Below are 19611 nucleotides of genomic sequence, written 5' to 3'. Positions count from 1 at the left end.
CCAGCAACACCTAAATCCTCAGCTGGAGTGGACACGCTTTGTCGAATGAAACTACCAGCATCCAGAATACCAGAACCCTGCTGCTCACCCCGCGTCTTGCTTCATTTGACTGGACCTGAGATGGAGAATATATTTCTCCCACCACTTTTTGCTGGGAAACCTCTGGGTTGCCCAATTTCTTTGTCTTCCATCCAGCTCGACGCTGCTGAGCTGCAGGTGGTTTCTTGCCTTCTTGCAGGTGCCCCGTCTCAGCATGTGTCCTTCTTGGACACATTCTTGTGCAGAGAAAAATCATTGGGTTTTGTTTCTAGGATTGCAGTTGCTGCTGCATAACGTGCTCCCCTCAGGGGAGTACGCCGTGTTGCAGCAGGCTGGGCTCAAGGACTCCATTTCTTTCTCAAGTGTTTACTCCTGCAGTTTCATTTTTCACCCAGCGAGCACCTGAGAAGGATGTCCCACCACTCCCTGGTGGGGATGGCCAGCAGCTCAGTACTCCCAGCCCTTGGGCTGAACTGGTCCCAGTTGGCCATGGGGTCATTGTTTTCTCTCTCATTTTTTTAAACTCCCCATCGCTAAGTTTTCTCCAGACCTCACGGCAGCTCCAGGAGGAGCCTGGAGGTCAGTGAAAGGCATGGTCCTCATTGCTCCCATGGGCTGTAGCAGTCTGTTGCACTCGCTCCAGAGCTTTGTGAATCAGAGAATCATTGAATTATTGAATGGTTTGGGTTGGGAGGGACCTTGAAGGTCATCTAGTCCAACCCCCCTCCAATGATAAGGGACATCTTCAACCAGATCAAGTTGCTCAGAGCCCTGTCCAACCTGGCCTTGAATGTTTCCCTGGATGGGGCATCGACCACCTCTCTGGGCAACCTGGTCCAGTGTTTTAGCGCCCTCATGGTAAAACATTCCTTCCTTAGATCTACTTTGAACCTACCTTCTTTTAGTTTAAAACTATCACCCCTTCTTCTGTCACAACAGGCCCAAGTAAAAAGTTTTTCCCCATCTTTCTTATAAGCCCCTTTAGGTATTGAAAGGCGGCTCTAAGGTCTCCCCGGAGCCTTCCCTCCCCAGCTGAACCCCCCAACTCTCCCAGCCTTTCCCCCCAGCAGAGCTGCTCCAGCCCTCGGACCATTCCCGTGTCCCTCCTCCGGCCCCGCTCCAGCAGCTCCATGTCTGTCCTGTGCTGGGGACCCCAGAGCTGGACGCGGGGCTCCGGGGGGTCTCACCAGAGGGGAGCAGAGGGGGACAATCCCCTCCCTCGACCTGCTGGCCACGCTGCTTGGGACACAGTTCAGAAGATGGTTGATGAAGCAGGAGCTTGTTCCCAAACCAGCGTGAGGGGTTAACAGGGATCGAGTGGACGGGTTTTAGTCTCCCTGAGCTTTGCTGCAGGAACTCGTGCAGGATCAGCAGCTCCATGGGGGCAGGTCCACTGCCCTCAGCGCTGGCGTGCTGGACCTCAGAAGGTAACATGGGCTTTGCAGGTCACTAATCCTTCGTGTCCTCCACCCACACGTTGTCTCTCCTTTTGCAGTACTTAGGCTAGGCGGTTATATTATGGGATGCAAAGCTGCTGAGTAGGGTGGGAGGAAAGAGGACTGCACCTGGGCTCTCTAACTAGAAAGGGTGAAATCTTCTGCTAGTGGAGAGGAGCCAGCCATGGGGTGGATTTGCTCCTGGCTGCTGGAGGGCTTGCTGTCCTTTCATAGCCTTGGCCTTGCCAGGGATTGACACACAGCAGATACCGGGTCTGCTAGCTTTAATGACGAAATAAAAATTAACTAAAACAGATGCTGCTACAGGGAGCTGATATTCCTGCTCAGTGGATGGTTTCCACCTGCATTTGAGGCCACCCCTCGCTGAGGGGGTTCAGTTCTGGGCCCCTCACCCGAAAAAGGCCATTGAAGGACTCGAGCGTGGCCAGAGAAGGGCAACGGAGCTGGGGCAGGGTCTGGAGCACAGGTCTGCTGGGGAGCGGCTGGGGGAACTGGGGGGGTTCAGTCTGGGGCAGAGGAGGCTGAGGGGAGACCTCCTGGCCCTCTGCAACCCCCTGCCAGGAGGGGGCAGAGAGGGGGGATGAGTCTCTGGAGCCAAGGCCCCAGCGCCAGGCCCCGAGGGAATGGCCTCAAGCTGCCCAGGGCAGGGTCAGGCTGGCTCTGAGGAAGGATTTCTGTGCAGAAGGGGCTGTTGGGCGTTGGAATGGGCTGCCCAGGGCAGGGGGGAGTCCCCGGGATCCCTGGAGGGGTTGAAGAGTCGGGCTGAGCCAGCGCTGAGGGATCTGGGGGAGTTGGGAACGGTCAGGGGGAGGGTCATGCTTGGGCTGGAGGAGCTGCAAGGGCTTTTCCAACCCAGATGGTTCTGGGGTTCTGTGATCCCTAGAGATGACACAACAGTCCTGTCCGTTCAGCTCAGACCAACCATGGCAGCATTCTGCTCCAGCACACTAAAGTCTCTTGACCCCTGTGTCTAGGCTGGAAAAATATCACATTTCCTTGTTGACCTTCCTCTCTGAGCAACTGGGCCGGGCATGCTGGAGAGCCTGGAAAGCTTTGATGAGACTTCAGGGTCACTGGGACCCCTTAAGGGAGAGATTTCCAAACATCAAGGAACCCTTGGAGGGGTTGAGGGTGCTGCAGTGTGGTCTGTCGATGCCACACATCCTCTCCACTCTTGCCACGATGGATGTCCACCTGCAAAAACAACTTTATTCCCACCAGAAATGGGATGGTCTTTGCTGCAGCTGACATCAAGGGGAGATGCTGTGAGTTGAAAGGGGAGAAGTGGTTGAGCCTAGTAGGGGTGATGCTTCCAGCAGGGATGGGGTGGATGGGAAGCTGCAGAAACATCGGTGTATCACCGGAAAACAGTTAAATCCGTGTGGAATGGTTGTGGAATTGGGTAAAGCACAGGCTGACAGGGATGCTGTGGTGGAGTATTTCCTCCGTGGCTCATAGCTGGACGCCCAGAGGGGGTTTTATCCAGCTCTGATTTCTGTAACAAAGCACAGATGAAGAAGGAGTCCTTGCTTATGCTGATCTGCAGGAAAGCTTCCAGGGATGCAGAGATTTCATCTCCACAAGTGGCTGATGCTTTCAGACCCAGGACAGATAAGCCGAACATGAGCTGTGCAAATTAAAAATTGATTTTTGATTGCGGCGATAGCAGCTGCAAAGGGCAGAGCCAGTTCAGGCGTTTGTGCCCCGAGCCTCTCGGCATTCAGGGTATCTCTGCATTTTTGTGTTTGTTTCTGACCATGAGGATCTTCCAGGCACAAGCTGAAAAAATACATCTTTTTATACAATTTATTTGTTCTGTAGCTGTCTGAGTCTTAAAACTTAGGACAGCTGCTTGAGGCAGGGAGTGTTATAGCACAGGCGAGCCGGGCGTTTCTGGTGGGGCTTAAAATATCTGAAGACATGAAAACTTCTGCAGAAGGAGGCAGTAAGTCCCGTGCCTCTTTATGCCTGAGGTGTGAACAGGAAACTACTCGGCAGAGGTCAGCCAGTTGCTGGCTCTCAGTGAACCTGTGGATAAAGTTTTTTTTTATTTTACCCTTATCTTTTGCTTGTAAGCGTTAAAATATATACCACCATGGACGTCCTAGGTGAGAAGAGGTGAAATTTTGACTGATAGTGAGATCTTGAGCTCTTTCAAGACACCTCCAAGCCTGTTTTGAGTGACATCTCTGATGCTGTGTGACTTGTCTGCCCACCGAAGCGATGGCTTTGACCTGGTGGGTGTATAAACGTGAGCCATGGGGGGTGAGGGTTAAAGTGCTTTATGTCAGTCTTCCTCGATGAAGAGCACTGCTGCAGCCCCTTGCTGTAGGGATCCTAGAATCATAGACTAGTTTGGGATGGAAGAAACCTTCAAAGATCACCTAGTCGAACCCCCCTGCCATGAGCAGGGCCATCTTCACCTAGATCAGGTTGCTCAGAGCCCCGTCCAACCTGACCTTGAATGGTTCCAGGGATGGGGCAATCCCCGGGTGGGATGACTTTTGAAGGCTGATTTTGGCAAGGCCAGACCTGCTGGGTGCTGCTCGAGCGGTTGTGGGGCTCCAGGGTGTTGGAGATCCCTCCTGAGACCACCGATGTCTCAGCACCCAGGGCTTCATCTGGCTGTGAGAGCCAAGGAGGGACCCCGAGATGGGGCCAATATATGCAATATATTTGCGATTATTTGGAGTTACCTCTGGACGGGGCATTTGGTGTTTCTGAGCCTTGGCCCTAAGGACCCTGAGATGAGAACGGATCTGGGCATCACATGGTCTGTCGGAGATGATGACTGGAAGTACTTAATTTGCAGCAAAAGGAGGAAACGGAAGGGGATTATTTGTGAGGCTGGGGACGGGATGGATCTAGAAATAGAAAGCAGGGTGGTGTGGGGCAGGTTGACTAATCATCTTCAACCAGAGATGTGGTTGAAGTCTCCTTGGTAAGACAATTTAGAAAGATGTTTTTCCAGTTCTTGGTTTTGTTGCTCATAGGAGAGCCAAGGCTGGAAGGGAGCTCTGGGGGTGATCGGGTGGAACACAGGTGATTTGATTTCATAACATTCAGTCTTACAATCATTTCAACAAGGTTTCTGGGTGAGTATTTCCCTCCTGAACTTGTCTGGTCTTTAAAAGGAGGTCAGGGGAAGTGGGCAAGTCTTGAGCAACTGATCTCCTTGGAGTTTGCACTCGGAGGTGCCCCACACCCTGCGGTGACAGGAGGGATGAGGAACCAGAACATCTGGTTTGGTCAGAGATGGTGGAGGCGGCTCTGAGTCCGTTCCTCATGTTCTTGGTGCAGCAGTGGACTGAGTTGGGGCTGGTCCCGTCAACATGTGCAGGTCAGGGATGCCGTCAGCCCCTGCATCTGCAGGGAATGTGCTGCTGCCAAGCGCTTGGGTCTCGCTGGACTTGCTGTAGCAAGTCTTCAACAAGTCCAAGTGCCAGGTCCTGCCCTTGGGCCACCACAACCCCTGCATGGCTACAGGCTCGGGGCGGGGTGGCTGGAGCTGTCTGGGAGAGAAGATCTGGGGGTTCTCAGTGACCAGCAGCTGAGCAGGAGCCAGCAGCGTGCCCGGGTGGCCAAGAAAGCCAACGGCCTCCTGGCTTGGGTCAGCACTAGTGTGACCAGCAGGAGCAGGGAGGTGACAGTCCCCCTGTGCTCTGCACTGGGGAGGCCACACCTGGAGGTTGTGTCCAGGTCTGGGCACCTCAATCCCAGAGAGATCTGGAGGGGCTGGAGCGAGGGCAGAGGAGGGCAACGAGGCTGGGGAAGGGCTGGAGAATCAATCCTGTGAGGAGGCAGGGCAGGAGCTGGGAGTGTTCAGTGTGAGGAGGAGGAGGCTGAGGGGAGCCCTCATCCCTCTCTGCAGCTCCTGCCAGGACATTGCAGAGAGGCTGGGGCTGGGCTCTGCTCCCAGGGGATCAGGGACAGGACAAGAGGGAACGGCTGGAAACTGCCCCAGGGGAGGCTCAGGCTGGGCAGGAGGAGAAAATGTTTCCCAGCAAGAGTGGTCCGAGAGTGGAAGAGGCTGCCCAGGGAGGGGGGAGTCCCCATCCCTGGGGGGGTTTCAGGGCCGTTGGGATGAGCTGTGGGGGATGTGGGGTAGGGGAGAACTTTGTAGAGTCGGGCTGAGGGTTGGACTCCATGACCCCGAGGGGCTTTTCCAACCTGAAGGATTCTGGGATTCTGTGTGAGATGAGATTTGCACGTAGCTGTCATCAGTGGCTGGATCTGGCTCCAGAGACCACGGTAGGAAACGCTGCTCTCTTGTCTCAACTTGGTGAACTGGCATCTGCTCATCTTCAGGATCTCAAGAGCAGGTTTATCTTGGTGGTCAGCAAAGGCAGAGCACTTTCCAGCAGGAATTTCTGGCTCATGCTGTCTTGTCCTAGACTTTGCCTCGATTGTCTTAAAATGGTCATTTTTCTACAAAGCCTAACATGACAGCTGTGAAATCTCAAGCAGGCTGAAGCTGGGTTTTATGTCAGGTCACTGGGTTTTTCTACGCTGTCTGAAAGTGTCTGTGGTTATTGGTCTGTGCAAATACTTCCCATTGCTCGAAATCCTTGGAGAAGGATTTGAGGGGGGTGGGGGGGGGGGTGTGCAGAGAGGACCTGCTCAGAGGAGCTCCTGCAGCCACGCACGGAGGACTCGGCTGTGCTGCCAGCAGGCAACACCCCTGCCCTTGCTTCACCAGGGAGGGGGGACAAGAGGAAGTTTGAAGGAGAAGCGGATGGACCTTCTCTGACCATCAGGAGAACTTTCCTTGGACCACCACGCGGGACTCTTTGAGAATAAGGTGTCTTTACTGAAGCCCCGTCTGCTGTGAAATTGTGCCCAAGGTCTTTCTCAAGACCTGAGCTTTTCTTGCAGGTCTCCTCTCAATTCTGAAGCGTGGCCTGATCCTGGAGAAGATAAAATGCAACACTTAAAGATTTCTGGATTAAGTGTAGCTGAGCTGAAATAGCTGAGGGATATTTCCTTACAAACCAATCCCTGAGCTGCGCCGGAGTTCTGTGGGGTCACGGCGTGACGGTAATGGGTCCTGTCAGGTGTCTCGGGCAGAGCAGGGTGGCTGCAGGTAAATGCGGAGCTTTAAAACGCAAATTCCTCTCTCTGGTGCAGGCAGGAGCCATTTTCTAACTGCAAGAGCCCAAAACAGGAGCTTTGAGGTTTAAAAGATGGCTCCAACCTAGAAAATGTCTGTTTTGAGTGTTCAGGGAGCTGTTTCCCAGTGCCTTGAGTGAACGAAAACACAATTTTGTTTGCAATTCTCTCAATTTATATCCTTTTTCTGAAGGCATTGGGAAGACTTGCCGTGCTCGGGTTTGGAGCGCAGGTGGATCAATGACATAAGTCTCTGCAGCATCTGCTGCGCGGGGATTTTCCAGGTCCCTGCAGGGATTGTCTGCCCTCCTCCAAAGCAAGCCTCTGCTGTGAAAAGAAAGTGGGAAAGGACATGGAGTTGCTTCATAAAGCTGTGCAGGAGGGCTGCAGCCTCGAGCAGATCTGAAAGACCTTCCTTCCCAACATCTGAGCCCTGGGCTCGGCACTGGGGAGGCTGCCCCTCGCTGAGGGGGTTCAGTTTTGGGCCCCTCACCCCAAAAAGGCCATTGAATGACTCGAGCGTGGCCAGAGAAGGGCAACGGAGCTGGGGCAGGGTCTGGAGCACAGGTCTGCTGGGGAGCGGCTGGGGGCACTGGGGGGGTTCAGTCTGGAGCAGAGGAGGCTGAGGGGAGACCTCCTGGCCCTCTGCAACTCCCTGCCAGGAGGGGGCAGAGAGGGGGGATGAGTCTCTGGAGCCAAGGCCCCAGCGCCAGGCCCCGAGGGAATGGCCTCAAGCTGCCCAGGGCAGGGTCAGGCTGGCTCTGAGGAAGGATTTCTGTGCAGAAGGGGCTGTTGGGCGTTGGAATGGGCTGCCCAGGGCAGGGGGGAGTCCCCGGGATCCCTGGAGGGGTTGAAGAGTCGGGCTGAGCCAGCGCTGAGGGATCTGGGAGAGTTGGGAACGGTCAGGGGGAGGGTCATGGTTGGGCTGGAGGAGTTCAAGGGCTTTTCCAACCCAGGTGGTTCTGGGAGTCTGTGATTCTGTCTTGCATCCAGCGATAGTGTAATGCATGACATTTCAAGCATTTCTTCACTGGAAGCTTAGATTTTCCCAGCTGGATGACATCTTCATTCTTGGTGTGAGGATGCTGCAGGTGCTGACTACGTTGAGCATGTTCCTTTCCCTCTCGGGGCTTGGGTGTCGAGGAGTTCTTCTGCACATGGGTCGACATCATGCCACCAGACCAGACCAGTGGTGGGAGGGGGAGCACAAACCTGCTGCATCCCTGTGCCAGGAGCTTCTCCTCGACTTAGGCCACTCCACCAAGTTCCAGTGGTTGCACAGGCCACAAGCTCTTGCATGGACTTGTCCTTAGTGCAGGTTCAGGCAGGGTTTGTGGGACAGGCTTTTGTTCTGGGTTGCCATCTTTTAAAAAAACAAAACCTGATGAACGGTTTTGCTTTGAGGTTGGAGAAGGGTTATTTCAATGCATTGGCAGAGGAGGGCTGTGACCATCACTGCTGAGATGGGCAACTCATCATCCAGCTGATGAGCCCAAGTGCTGAGAGCTTCCCACAGAAGAAGGATGTGGAGGATACCTATAATCCCCATGTAGCTCCAGGAACACCAGTCTGACATTTCTGAAATTGGCAATAAATAAGTTCTGCCCCTTATTGCCTTCTCCATCTGCTGGTACCAGCAAACCAAACATTTCTGCTTCCTGAACGGCTGCTCTTGAGGTCTATAAAACCCTCCACAAGCAGCCAGAGTGATCTCTGCAAGCACAACCTTCTCTCCATGCCTGCTGTGGAAGGACTTGTTCTGAAACAGCATTTGGTGTCCTTTACACCTCCGTCGTGTCTTCATCTAGAAATGGGTGTCTTGGTACTGCCAATACCCTGAGGTTGGAACAGGGCCACCCACGGCTTAAACACTGGTGTTATGGGTTAAATGCGTAAAGCTTGGTCAATATTTAATACTGAGATAACCACAGGAATAGTTTTCCGAAGGATGTGCTGGGTTCTTGATGGCCATATTGACCTGCTCCTCTCTGATATGTGCTCCCAGCTGATCTTGAAGTGAAGGCCTGGAGTTGGGAGCTTCTGGGTGAAGGTCAAAGGGCTGGAGCAGATCTGCTATGGAGAAAGCCTGAGAGCGTTGGGGGTGTTCAGCCTGAAGAAGGCTCCATGGAGACCTTCTTGTGGCCTTTCATTATTTAAAGAGGGCTTATAACAAAGACAGAAAGAGGCTTTTTACCAGGACAAGGAGCAACATTTTTAATCTAAAAGAGGGAGAGTTTAGATGGGACATTAGGAAGACATTTTTTACAGTGAGGGGGGTGAGGCCCTGGCACAGGCTGCCCGGAGAAGCTGTGGCTGCCCCCTCCCTGGAAGGGTTCAAGGCCAGGTTGGACGGGGCTTTGGGCAACCTGGGCTGGTGGAAGGTGGCCCTGCCCGGGGCAGGGGGGTGAGACTGGATGGGCTTTAAGGTCCCTTCCAAGCCAAACCTTTTGATGATCCAATGAAGTTTTTGCTCTGCTACGGTAACAAAAAAATAGGAGGAATTTGTTGAAGCCTGGAGTCTGCTCCCCGACCACTGTTACCACATCGGATGGTCTGCGTTACACTGATCTAGATCAGCCCTAAATAGCTGCATCGACCCTCCCATCACAGACTGGTCTGGGAGCCTTCTACCCTGCCAGCCCCCAGCGCTGCGGGGACATCATCCCATGTTCGTGTGTACGGCCAGTGGGCACAGCAGGAGGGAGGGGAGGGGGGCAGAGGTCCCCCCCTCGCTCTGGTGACTGGGAGACCCTGGAGCAAGCTCAGAGGGGTCCCGCTTGCTGCTACAGGGATGCTGCCAGCCTGGGGAAGGGAACGTTTGAGGAAATTGTAGGTATTATTGAAATGGAGATTTATTTTTTTTTTCCATCTTATTTGCTGCCTGTAGCAGAACAGCCACATCCCTGCTGTTTCCCTCGCTGTGTTCGTTTCTTTCTTCCTCCTCCCCTGTAAGCCTTGCAGTGGAGGTCACTGGGTTATTTTTCAGTGGACATTTGGGCCTCTCACTCCAAAAAGGCCACTGAATGACTCGAGCGTGGCCAGAGAAGGGCAACGGAGCTGGGGCAGGGTCTGGAGCACAGGTCTGCTGGGGAGCGGCTGGGGGCACTGGGGGGGGTCAGTCTGGAGAAGAGGAGGCTGAGGGGAGACCTCCTGGCCCTCTGCAACTCCCTGCCAGGAGGGGGCAGAGAGGGGGGATGAGTCTCTGGAGCCAAGGCCCCAGCGCCAGGCCCCGAGGGAATGGCCTCAAGCTGCCCAGGGCAGGGTCAGGCTGGCTCTGAGGAAGGATTTCTGTGCAGAAGGGGCTGTTGGGCGTTGGAATGGGCTGCCCAGGGCAGGGGGGAGTCCCCGGGATCCCTGGAGGGGTTGAAGAGTCGGGCTGAGCCAGCGCTGAGGGATCTGGGGGAGTTGGGAACGGTCAGGGGGAGGGTCATGGTTGGGCTGGAGGAGCTGCAAGGGCTTTTCCAACCCAGATGATTCTGGGATTCTGTGAGATTCCACCTTACTGAATGAACCCAGTGAGATCCAAGGCTGTGACCTTCAACAGATGCCACTTTGACCACAGCCTTGACCTGCTGCCCGGGCTGCTCCAGCATACCTCAGCATGGGCTTCCAGGGGCCACCTTGTGGGCTTTTACATAGACCTGCTCCAAACTACTGTTCCTTTGGCCTCCACGACGGAGCACAGAAGAAGGTCGATGCAGTTTTGCTAATAGGTGCGGTGCGTGTTTGCTTTGCTCTCCTGTGACCTCTCAGTTCCCATTTGCACCTTCTGTTGGACACACCTTGCCCAATAAAAGGATTCATGTCCCCAGGACATGGGATAGTCCAGCTTCCAGGTGAGCAAGATCGGGTCTCAAACTCATTTTTTCTCCACCCAACAGCCTTCAGGCAGTCCATTTCAAACAGGTGAATCTATCACAGCTGAGTTGCTCTGAAAATTTTTGGTTTAATGATTGCCAGGCAGCCCCCCGGCTTCATACGCTTCTGCTGGTTCCATGAGATCCTAAATTTCACAAACCTCATCAGGCATGATGCTGGGGAGGCTGCTAATTGGAACCATCGGGGTTGGGGGCAGACAGGCAGCTTCGTTTGCGGCATGGGAGGCAGGGTGGGAATGGCCTTTCAGACTGTAATTAAAGCCGAGAACTCGCTGCAGGAAATCACTTTCCAGGTCATGCGTCTTTCTCCACCGCTTTCACATGCTGCAAGCAGATTGCGCCTCGCACGGAGGCTGCACACAAAGCCGAGCTCCCCAGTTCACTGTCTTCCAACGTCTTTTTGTCATGTTTTATCCATGTTGTCGACTTAGCCGGGCTCATTCCCACCATAGAATGACAAGAGCCCTCTCGCTCTCCAAGGGAGATTCTCATCTGCAGATGCTTGGCATCACCATGGGTTTCTCCTAATGAGCGTAGCTGGTCAAAGAGCGACTCACTTGGAGCAGGTGATCATTGTAGGTCCCTTCCAACAGAAACATTCGATTCTGTTCATGCCTTTATTTGCATTTCTTGCATGGAAGTGAGTTGGGTGAACCTTGTGTGTCTGCTGCTGGGTATCCATGTGGATGCTGGGTGAGTGACCTCTTGTGATCACCTGCTGTAAGTCACCAACAACTGCAGCCTTCTTCTAAGCATTGAGAGAAGATTTAATGATTTCGCAGATGCTTCTGCTCACCTTGTCGCAAGAAACTCAAGTATTGAACGACTTCTGGGTGGGCTTTGTGGCTCCTCTGGCCAGGGGTCTAGAGAAGTTTGTAGAATCATCGAAGGGTTTGGGTTGGAAGGGACCTATAAAGGTCATCTAGTCCGACCCCCTGCAATGAGGAGGGACATCTTCAGTGAGATCAGGCTGCTCAGAGCCCCGTCCAACCTGACCTTGAATGTTTCCAGGGATGGGGCCTTGCCCAGCAGGGACCAGCAATTCCCTTGGTCAGCCAGAGCGGGACAGACATCTTTGCAGGCGTACCCCTTCTGCAGCTGTGATCTGTCAGCATCTCCATTTTCTCTGGATATTTGATCTCCCGCAGCTGGGAGATCGTCTCACTCAACTTCTTTTGGCTTCAGTTTTCTTTCCCCCTTACCTGTGCCACAGGCACTCAGGTGCCGGCCACGCCAAGTCTCACCCTACCTGGCTGGGTGGGTTTTTCACCAGATTAAATTTTTAATATGACGCTGCTCAGAAAACCATCTCCCAGGCTCAGCAGGTGTCACCGACTCCTTCATTAATTTCCAATCGCTCACCGTGCTCCCGCGCGCTTATTGCGGTCCAAGCGGTAACGATGCGAGCCAAGCTCTTGGGTGATGAACCATCTGAAAAAGTACACGGATATTTGGAGACAACTGTGAGTGGAAAATGCATTTCCAGCGTAAAGCTAAAGGCAGCTCAAGATTTAACTCCTCTTCCTCATACCATTCTCAAATATTTTAGAGAAAAAATGTTCATATCTTACATTTCTTGCTCTAAGCCAGGGTGGAAGATGAAATTGGAGACAAAGCGCCCTGTCCTGTTTCTTTTTAATATCCTCTCCTTGAATTCTCCACTCCCTGCTGCAAAACAGGACTCCGGATTAGACAGATATTTGTCTAATGCAGCCAAGTGCTTACGTAGATCGTCAGACGCAAAATACAGTTTACGTAACTGCAAAGAAAACCATCTTTTAACTTTTATTAGAAGCAGTGGCTGTAATTAAGAGTATGAAGCCTTACAGGCCAGTGATTGCAACAGCGGATTAGGTGCTGGGATTTCATTTCTATTCCTGGCTTTCCCATCGAGCTGTGCTATTTCAGTCGTCACTTTCTCTTATTTTAAAAATAAAAGCTATACTGCTTTCCAAGCCGCTGTGAAATGGTGCCACTTCCTATCCTGGGGGGGGGAAAAATGCCTTTTTTTTTTTTTTTTTTTTTTAGTTTAGTAGATGTTTCCTGTTCTGCCAGAGGTTCCCATGTTAAAGCTGCCAGAAGCAAACTTGTGTCTCTGCTGCAGCCTTTGCGATCCATATTTTAGGATATTAATGGAAAAATCACCTTTGAAGTGTCCTCCACCCCAGCTGGGGAGAAGGTCCATGCCGGGGTAGGGCTCCCACCGGGATAAAAATGCAAAGCTGCCTTTTGCAAACACCGCCGGCTCCGAGTGAGGCGGGAGGTGAGAGGCAGCTCCAGATGTGCCGCTCCTCCAGATGTGCCGCTCCTCCAGATGTGCCACTCCTCGTATGTCACTGCGGTACAACAGCAGCTACCGGCGTTGCACACTCCAGGGTTGGTGTCGGTGCTCCTGCTGCTCTCTGCAGTTTTGAGGTTCGCTGCTCCTTTTTCGTGCCCACCGAGGGTGTCATGCGGGGGACACGTGGGGGTTGCGAGTACGGGCGCCGACGGCCCTCGCGGTGCACGTGCTCCGCATGTGCTGAGATGAATCCTCACCGGACAGCAAATGTCGGGAGCTTTCAGCAGCATCTGCTCTATCTCAGCAGCACATTGAAAACCTGGCCGGGCATCTGTCTTAGTGATTGTCATAAAAGACATTTGGCAATCGGTTTTGGAATCTGGCTTTGGCATAATTAGGCTCGTACAAGATCCAATTAGTCAAATAAGGGATTAGCCCTGAGTCCCAACTGCGTTTGGGCAGGTGACGGGGGATGGTGCAGGAGGATGGAAGCCAGAGGGTGCGCTCGTCTTGTGGCATTTGGATTTGATATATTTTTTCCCCTGTCTTAATTTCCTTAGTCAAGGCAGCGTAGGGCTCAGGAGTAGCGGTCAGGCTGTGAGCACCCTCCGGCTCTCGGTGTACGTGGCGGGGTGCAGCTGCATCACATGCCTGGTGCAGGCAACATGGGCTGGAGCTGCAAGAGCTCAACATGTTTTTCTGGAGCCTGTTCTGGTACGAGGGCCAGGCTGGTCGGTGCAGGGGGTTGTTCTGGAATAGCTCCAGCATCTGAAAGTCGAGTTTTCTGAGCTGTAGCCTCAGGCTCCCTTGAAGAGCCACAGATCTCTGAGGTTAGTGGGGAGATCTCTTCCCACTGGAGTAAGAAGACTGTGTTGATGTTTATTGTCTCTCAAAGTAGACTAATAGATGTTACAAGATCTCCTTTTTTTCAGGAATAAGCATTCAGAGTGACATTTATTGAGGAATAATAATTTTATTTGCATTTAAGATAACGCATATAGTATTTTTGTTGCATCTTAGTCTAACGCAAATCATAGACTCATCAAATGGTTTGGGTTGGGAGGGATCTTTAAAGGTCATCTAGTCCAACCCCCCTCCAATGATAAGGGACATCTTCAACCACATCAGGTTGCTCAGAGCCCCGTCCAACCTGGCCTTGAATGTTTCCAGGGATGGGGCATCGACCACCTCTCTGGGCAACCTGGTCCAGTGTCTCACCACCCTCATCATAAAAAATTCTTCCTTAAATCTAGTCTGAATCTATCTTCTTTTAGTTTAAAAACATCACCCCTTGTCCTATCACTACAGACCCTCTCTCCCTCTTTCTTATCAGCCCCCTTTAAGGATTGACAGGCCTCTCTAACGTCTCCCTGGAGCCTTCTCTTCTCCAGCTGAACCCCCCTGCTTTGCCAATTATCAGGCCTATCATAAAGGACACAGCCAGCATAAAGATGAACCAATAACCATATTGTATTTGATACAAAAGGGTCAGTCCATGGGTGAGCGCTGGGGGTACAAACAAGTCAATCAGGTTATACATAATCAACATCAATCCCACTGACCCCAACAACGACACCACACGACCAACAGTGGGTGGGATAAAGGGTGACATGCAGTCTCCCATAGAAGGGATGGGAGACAACCAGGTCAACCAGCCAAACACATCAGACCAAGGAAGCCACACACTGAATCCCTACACAGCCCACGTTTACAAAAGCCAGAGCTGAGTGGAGCCCAGTCCCAGGGAGGCGGGAGGTCCTTCCCCAGCAGGGAACTCTGCACAGGGCATCCCCCTCACACACAGACACTGCCCCTCCTGCCAGGGGTCCCAGCTATTACCCCTCAGTGGACACCTGACCTTGGGTTACTCACTGCGGGACCCCTGGGGCTCACTGACCCAATGGCTCTGTCTGCAAGGCCGCCCCACCCTGGAGGGAAGCCTAAAGGGAAACTCACCCCCCTTTGGGAAGGGCTGTGGGAATCACCCACATGTCAACCTTAATGTGGGGCTTGGGGTTGAAACCCCAGCATTTCACCCCCAAACTCTCTCAGCCTTTCCCCCCAGCAGAGCTGCTCCAGCCCTTGGACCATTTCTGTGGCCTCCCTTGCACCCACTCTAACAGGACTATGTCTTTCCCATCCTGAAGATCCCAGAGCTGGACACAGCTCTCCTGTACAGCGGTACCACTGTCTCTAAAGATGGCAACGCCCTAGAAGTCACAATATCAATGGCACGTGGTGGAGTGACGTATGGGCAGCTCCTGTCGATTGGATGGTATGGCATGAGGACATCTTGACGTATTTGCAATAATATCATCATCTCCATGAATGTGAAGATGCTCAGCACTGATTTGAATTAATTTTTGGTGTATTGGTTGGGCCACATTAAACACCTGCTAGGCTGCTGCCACTGAGAATTGAAGGGCTCTTTGTTTCGTTTAGTTGAACTGACTTTAGGGGCAACTTTAGAACGTGAGTTACAGCCGTTTTTCATTTTAGAGGAGGGTTAGGTTGCTTCTGGTAAAATAAATGGGCCCAGAAAACTAAATATATTGACTCAAGTACATCATATAGTACAACTTAGACAGGACTGGGATTTGGGTACAGAGCCTTAGTCCTGCTTAACCTCCCAACCAAAGCTGGAGGAAAGGGAAATACATTGAAAGCACTTAAAACATAGTCTTGAGTAAGGATTTTGCTTCAGTTGTTTGTCCACCTACAAATGTGAAAGGGATATTGCCAAAATTAGGATTGCACCAGCTGCACCATCGTTTTGTCTCCTTTTCACAGATGGAAGAGCACATGGAGGAAGATGTAGTGTGTGTCTCTGCTACGGACGATGTCCTGCTGTGGGGAGATGGGCTTTGGATAGTCTTGCCAGTTGTCTCAAGTTGTGACAAAGTAGTGCTCGTTTTGGTTTAAATATGTCTTCCGATGCGACTTTTGGTCTGCAGCTCGGTTCTTACAGAGATGCAGGCTTTAGCCATGTTCACCACTTTTTTAAAAATAGAAGACAAGTGAGGGTGTAGGCAAGAAAAGATTGGGTTGGGAAGGAAGAGGCTACTTAAGGGAGTGCCATACTGCGGGTGCCATTAGGAGGAGTATGGTGGCACCTGCAAGGGTGGCGGCCAAGGGAAGAGCAACCTGCCCACAGCCCTAGGGAATTAAAGGTTGGTCAGCATCACCTTGATCATGGAGCAAGTTCTCTTGGAGAAGCCATTTCTGCGGATATGGATGATGCAAAGGTGGTTGGGAATGGCCAGCATGGATTTACCAAGGATGAGTCATGCTTGACCAACCCGATTGCTGTCTGTGATCATATGACTACGTAGCTGGGATGATGGGAGCATCTGCCTTGGCTCTAGCAAAGGTTTTGATGTATCTCACATGGCATTCAACTTGTGTCCAAGCTGGGACGTTAAAATCAAGACAGGGAGACTACTAGGTGGGTATAAAACTGTCTCATCAGGCTCAGAGGGTGGTGGTTAATGGTTCATACCCAAACTGATGGTTGTCTGGGAGGGAAGCTCCTCCCAGGCCCATCCTGGGACCTTTCCTGTTCCATATCCTTATCAATAACCTGCGGAGGAGACAGAAGTCACCCTCAGACAAGCTTCTCTGCTGACGGCAGGGCCGACATTCGGAGGGACCCAGAGGAGTGAGGACAGGCTGGGAAGAACCTCCTGAAGCTCAGCAAGACTGGGCGTAGCAGTCAGCGTGGACTGACCCTCCCTGGGCAAGAGGCTGGGTAACAATTCTGCTGAGGACCCAGGAGTCCTGGGGAGGTGAGCACCGTGCATGGGTAGCGAGGGAGGCGGGTAGCATGCTGGGCCATAGGACCAGCTCCATAGCTGGTAGATGAAGGGAAGCAATTATTCTTTACCACAGCTGGGGAACTGCACATAGTTTGAGTTCTCCAGGACAAGAAAAACTTGATAAACTTGAGCAGGGCCAGTGAAGAGCCACCAGGATGGTTGGGGGCTGGAGTATGTGATGTGTGAGGAGAAGGTGAGGGAGCTGGGCTGACTCTGCCTGGAGAAGAAAAGGGTTTTGGGGAGACCTCAGGGCACCCTTCCAACACCTACCGATTGCATGACTGCAGCACTGCCGTAGAGCAGGACCAGTTGGCCTTTTGGTTAGAGCAGGTTTTGCTTTCTGTGTTCAGCTTCTTGCCAGTTTCTGGGTATGATTTTACCCATCAGGACTTCTGGAATGCAATTTAGTCCCCGCAGACCCATGAGGAAGGCCTTAATGCCATCCCTCTCCTCCACTTCAGAAACTAATTTAGGTTGACCTTTCTAGATTATCCCCGTATCAGCAGAGCTCAGGAGTTTTTTAAGGAGCTGGTTTTATCTAGCAGCACTTCTCCAGACGTTCGTGGGAAACCAGGGCAGAAGAACAACTTGTACCTGTGCTTGCAGCTCAGTTTGCAGCTGGATTTAAACAGCAAGCTGTGTGGAGATGTGTAAGCACTCAGGGGCTGCTGAAGAACAAGTTGCCTGTTCTCTTCCACTCCATCCTTTTTGGGGGGAGGACAGCAGCTTTTGGCTGAGGGTGGTTGAAGCTCTCAGCCCAGGCAAAGTCTGGTGGGAACATCATGGGAAATCCGCCTTCACTACCACCACTTTGCTTCCTTGCTGCTGGCATCCCGTGTAAATCCAGATGATAAAATCTGGAGCAAGGGCCATCTTCTGTTTCTTTTCCAGCCAAGGTAGCAGCCTCCAAGTGTCTAGTTCCCCAAGATATCTTCTTATATCCACCCCCTCCCTGGGCAGCCTCTTCCACTCTCGGACCACTCTTGCTGGGAAACATTTTCTCCTCCTGCCCAGCCTGAGCCTCCCCTGTGGCAGTTTCCAGCCGTTCCCTCTTGTCCTGTCCCTGATCCCCTGGGAGCAGAGCCCAGCCCCCGCCTCTCTGCAATGTCCTGGCAGGAGCTGCAGAGAGGGATGAGGGCTCCCCTCAGCCTCCTCCTCCTCACACTGAACACTCCCAGCTCCTGCCCTGCCTCCTCACAGGATTGATTCTCCAGCCCTTCCCCAGCCTCGCTGCCCTCCTCTGCCCTCGCTCCAGCCCCTCCAGATCTCTCTGGGATTGAGGTGCCCAAACCTGGACACAACCTCCAGGTGTGGCCTCCCCAGTGCAGAGCACAGGGACTGTCACCTCCCTGCTCCTGCTGGTCACACTAGTGCTGACCCAAGCCAGGAGGCCGTTGGCTTTCTTGGCCCCCGGGCACACTGCTGGCTCCTGCTCAGCTGCTGGTCACTGAGAACCCCCAGACCCTTCTCTCCCAGACAGCTCCAGCCACCCCGCCCCGAGCCTGTAGCCATGCAGGGGTTGTGGTGGCCCAAGGGCAGGACCTGGCACTTGGACTTGTTGAAGCTCATCCCGTTAACGTTGGCCACTGATCCAGTCTATCCAAGTCTCTCTGTAGAGCCTCCCCATCTTCATGCAGAGATCATGCAGATCCCAAGACCATCTCCTTGGGAAACCACAGGCTGGCGACAGCTGGAGCAGGCGCCATAGCTCTGAAGGCAAGATGGCCGCTTGGAGAAACATTTGTCCTCTTCCCAAAAGCAGCACAGAGCCTTATCTTCTGATAAACCAGGGCAAGCACGGGCATTTGTAGGGGATTTTGCTGTGAAAAAAAACCCTTTGCATCCCATATGTGGGGCATAAAGGCAGACAATGGTAATGACGGACTGACAGGATCATTTGCTTATCTGCAAGGGTCTCCTCAACACCAACACCAGTTTTCCTTCTGCAGAGAAGGTTGGGTTGGAAGGAGTACAGCCAGCAGTGGGTCAGCTCCTTGAAGCCTTACAAAATTGCTCTGAGGGCTTTGTTCTCTTCAATGCAGACTTAAACGCAGCTGAAATCACCGGAGCAAGCTTGAAGTGAAGACAGGAGGGTGGGACCACTGCCTGTCCAAGGCTTTGGGACTGCTAAAAGCAGTGCCTGTAATGTCTTCTGCACATCCTCAACCCCCCCCAGGGCGGAGGGTAGAGCTGCACCCGCCCTGGGCAAGGCACCTGCCGCCACTGGGGCAGAAATAGAAAGAAGAAAAGTCCTTAATCTTCCAGTTTATCTCCTGGTAAGGGTGTGCTCCCACACTCGGGGTTTATTCAAGGGGAAATGTTTCAGGAGCTTGTACTTATAAAGTAGTGAAGACAGGGATGCTCAGGAGAGCCTTCCTGGGCCAGGCGTGGGCGTAGAGGTAATCCTGCGCTTCAGTCTAACTCTGCCTCTACCCAGGGAGCTCTGGGAATACATCAGGTCTCCTGGGAGGGGTGAATATAACAGGAAAAAAAAATTTTTAAATCTCCAGCTGAGCCTGCCAGCAGCAGCAACATGTCCAAGCGGTGCCGTGGTGTGCTCAGCCTCTGCTCTGGGAGTCAGCAGATCCCCTCCAGGGATGCTCGATGGTTTCCAGCTGCCTGGTTCATGGCAAGCAGGCGTGATGCTCTGCCAGGGGAGGATTCGGACTCGCAGCATCAGCAGGGCTGTGCTGGGGACGTCAGGGGAGCAGGAGGAGGGAGGGAAGGGGTGCGCATCGGCAGATCGTGGCTCGGGGACCCCTGACTTAGCCGAAGCATCCCCCTCCCTCCTACACTGTCCCCCAAACACCCACTTAGTCCTGTCAAGCACCAAAGAAGCTGAAACCATTGGGCAGCGATTGCTGCCGGCTCATTCCCCGTGTTCCCAGTGCCAGGATCCAGCTCCACGTGCCCCTTTTTGGATGTTCCTCCCTCCCTTCAGTTCTTTTGGCAGACCTCAAGGCCGGATGGTTTTGGCAATACTCCCGTGCCAGGTGAAAAGCACCCGAGAGCTGTTTGCAGCCGCAGCTGAT

The 19611-nt window shown here is 52.9% G+C and overlaps 1 protein-coding gene across 3 annotated transcripts in view; it reads left to right on the top strand.

Annotated features, from left to right (window-relative positions):
• ARHGAP39 (Rho GTPase activating protein 39) overlaps window positions 1-19611 on the top strand; it is a 166100-nt gene that overhangs the window by 95259 nt on the left and 51230 nt on the right. The gene's annotated exons all lie outside the window — the stretch shown is intronic.

Source organism: Athene noctua, chromosome 2 (assembly GCF_965140245.1).
Source record: "Athene noctua chromosome 2, bAthNoc1.hap1.1, whole genome shotgun sequence".
Lineage (NCBI taxonomy): Eukaryota > Metazoa > Chordata > Aves > Strigiformes > Strigidae > Athene > Athene noctua.
This window is presented reverse-complemented; position numbering and strand designations above follow the sequence as displayed.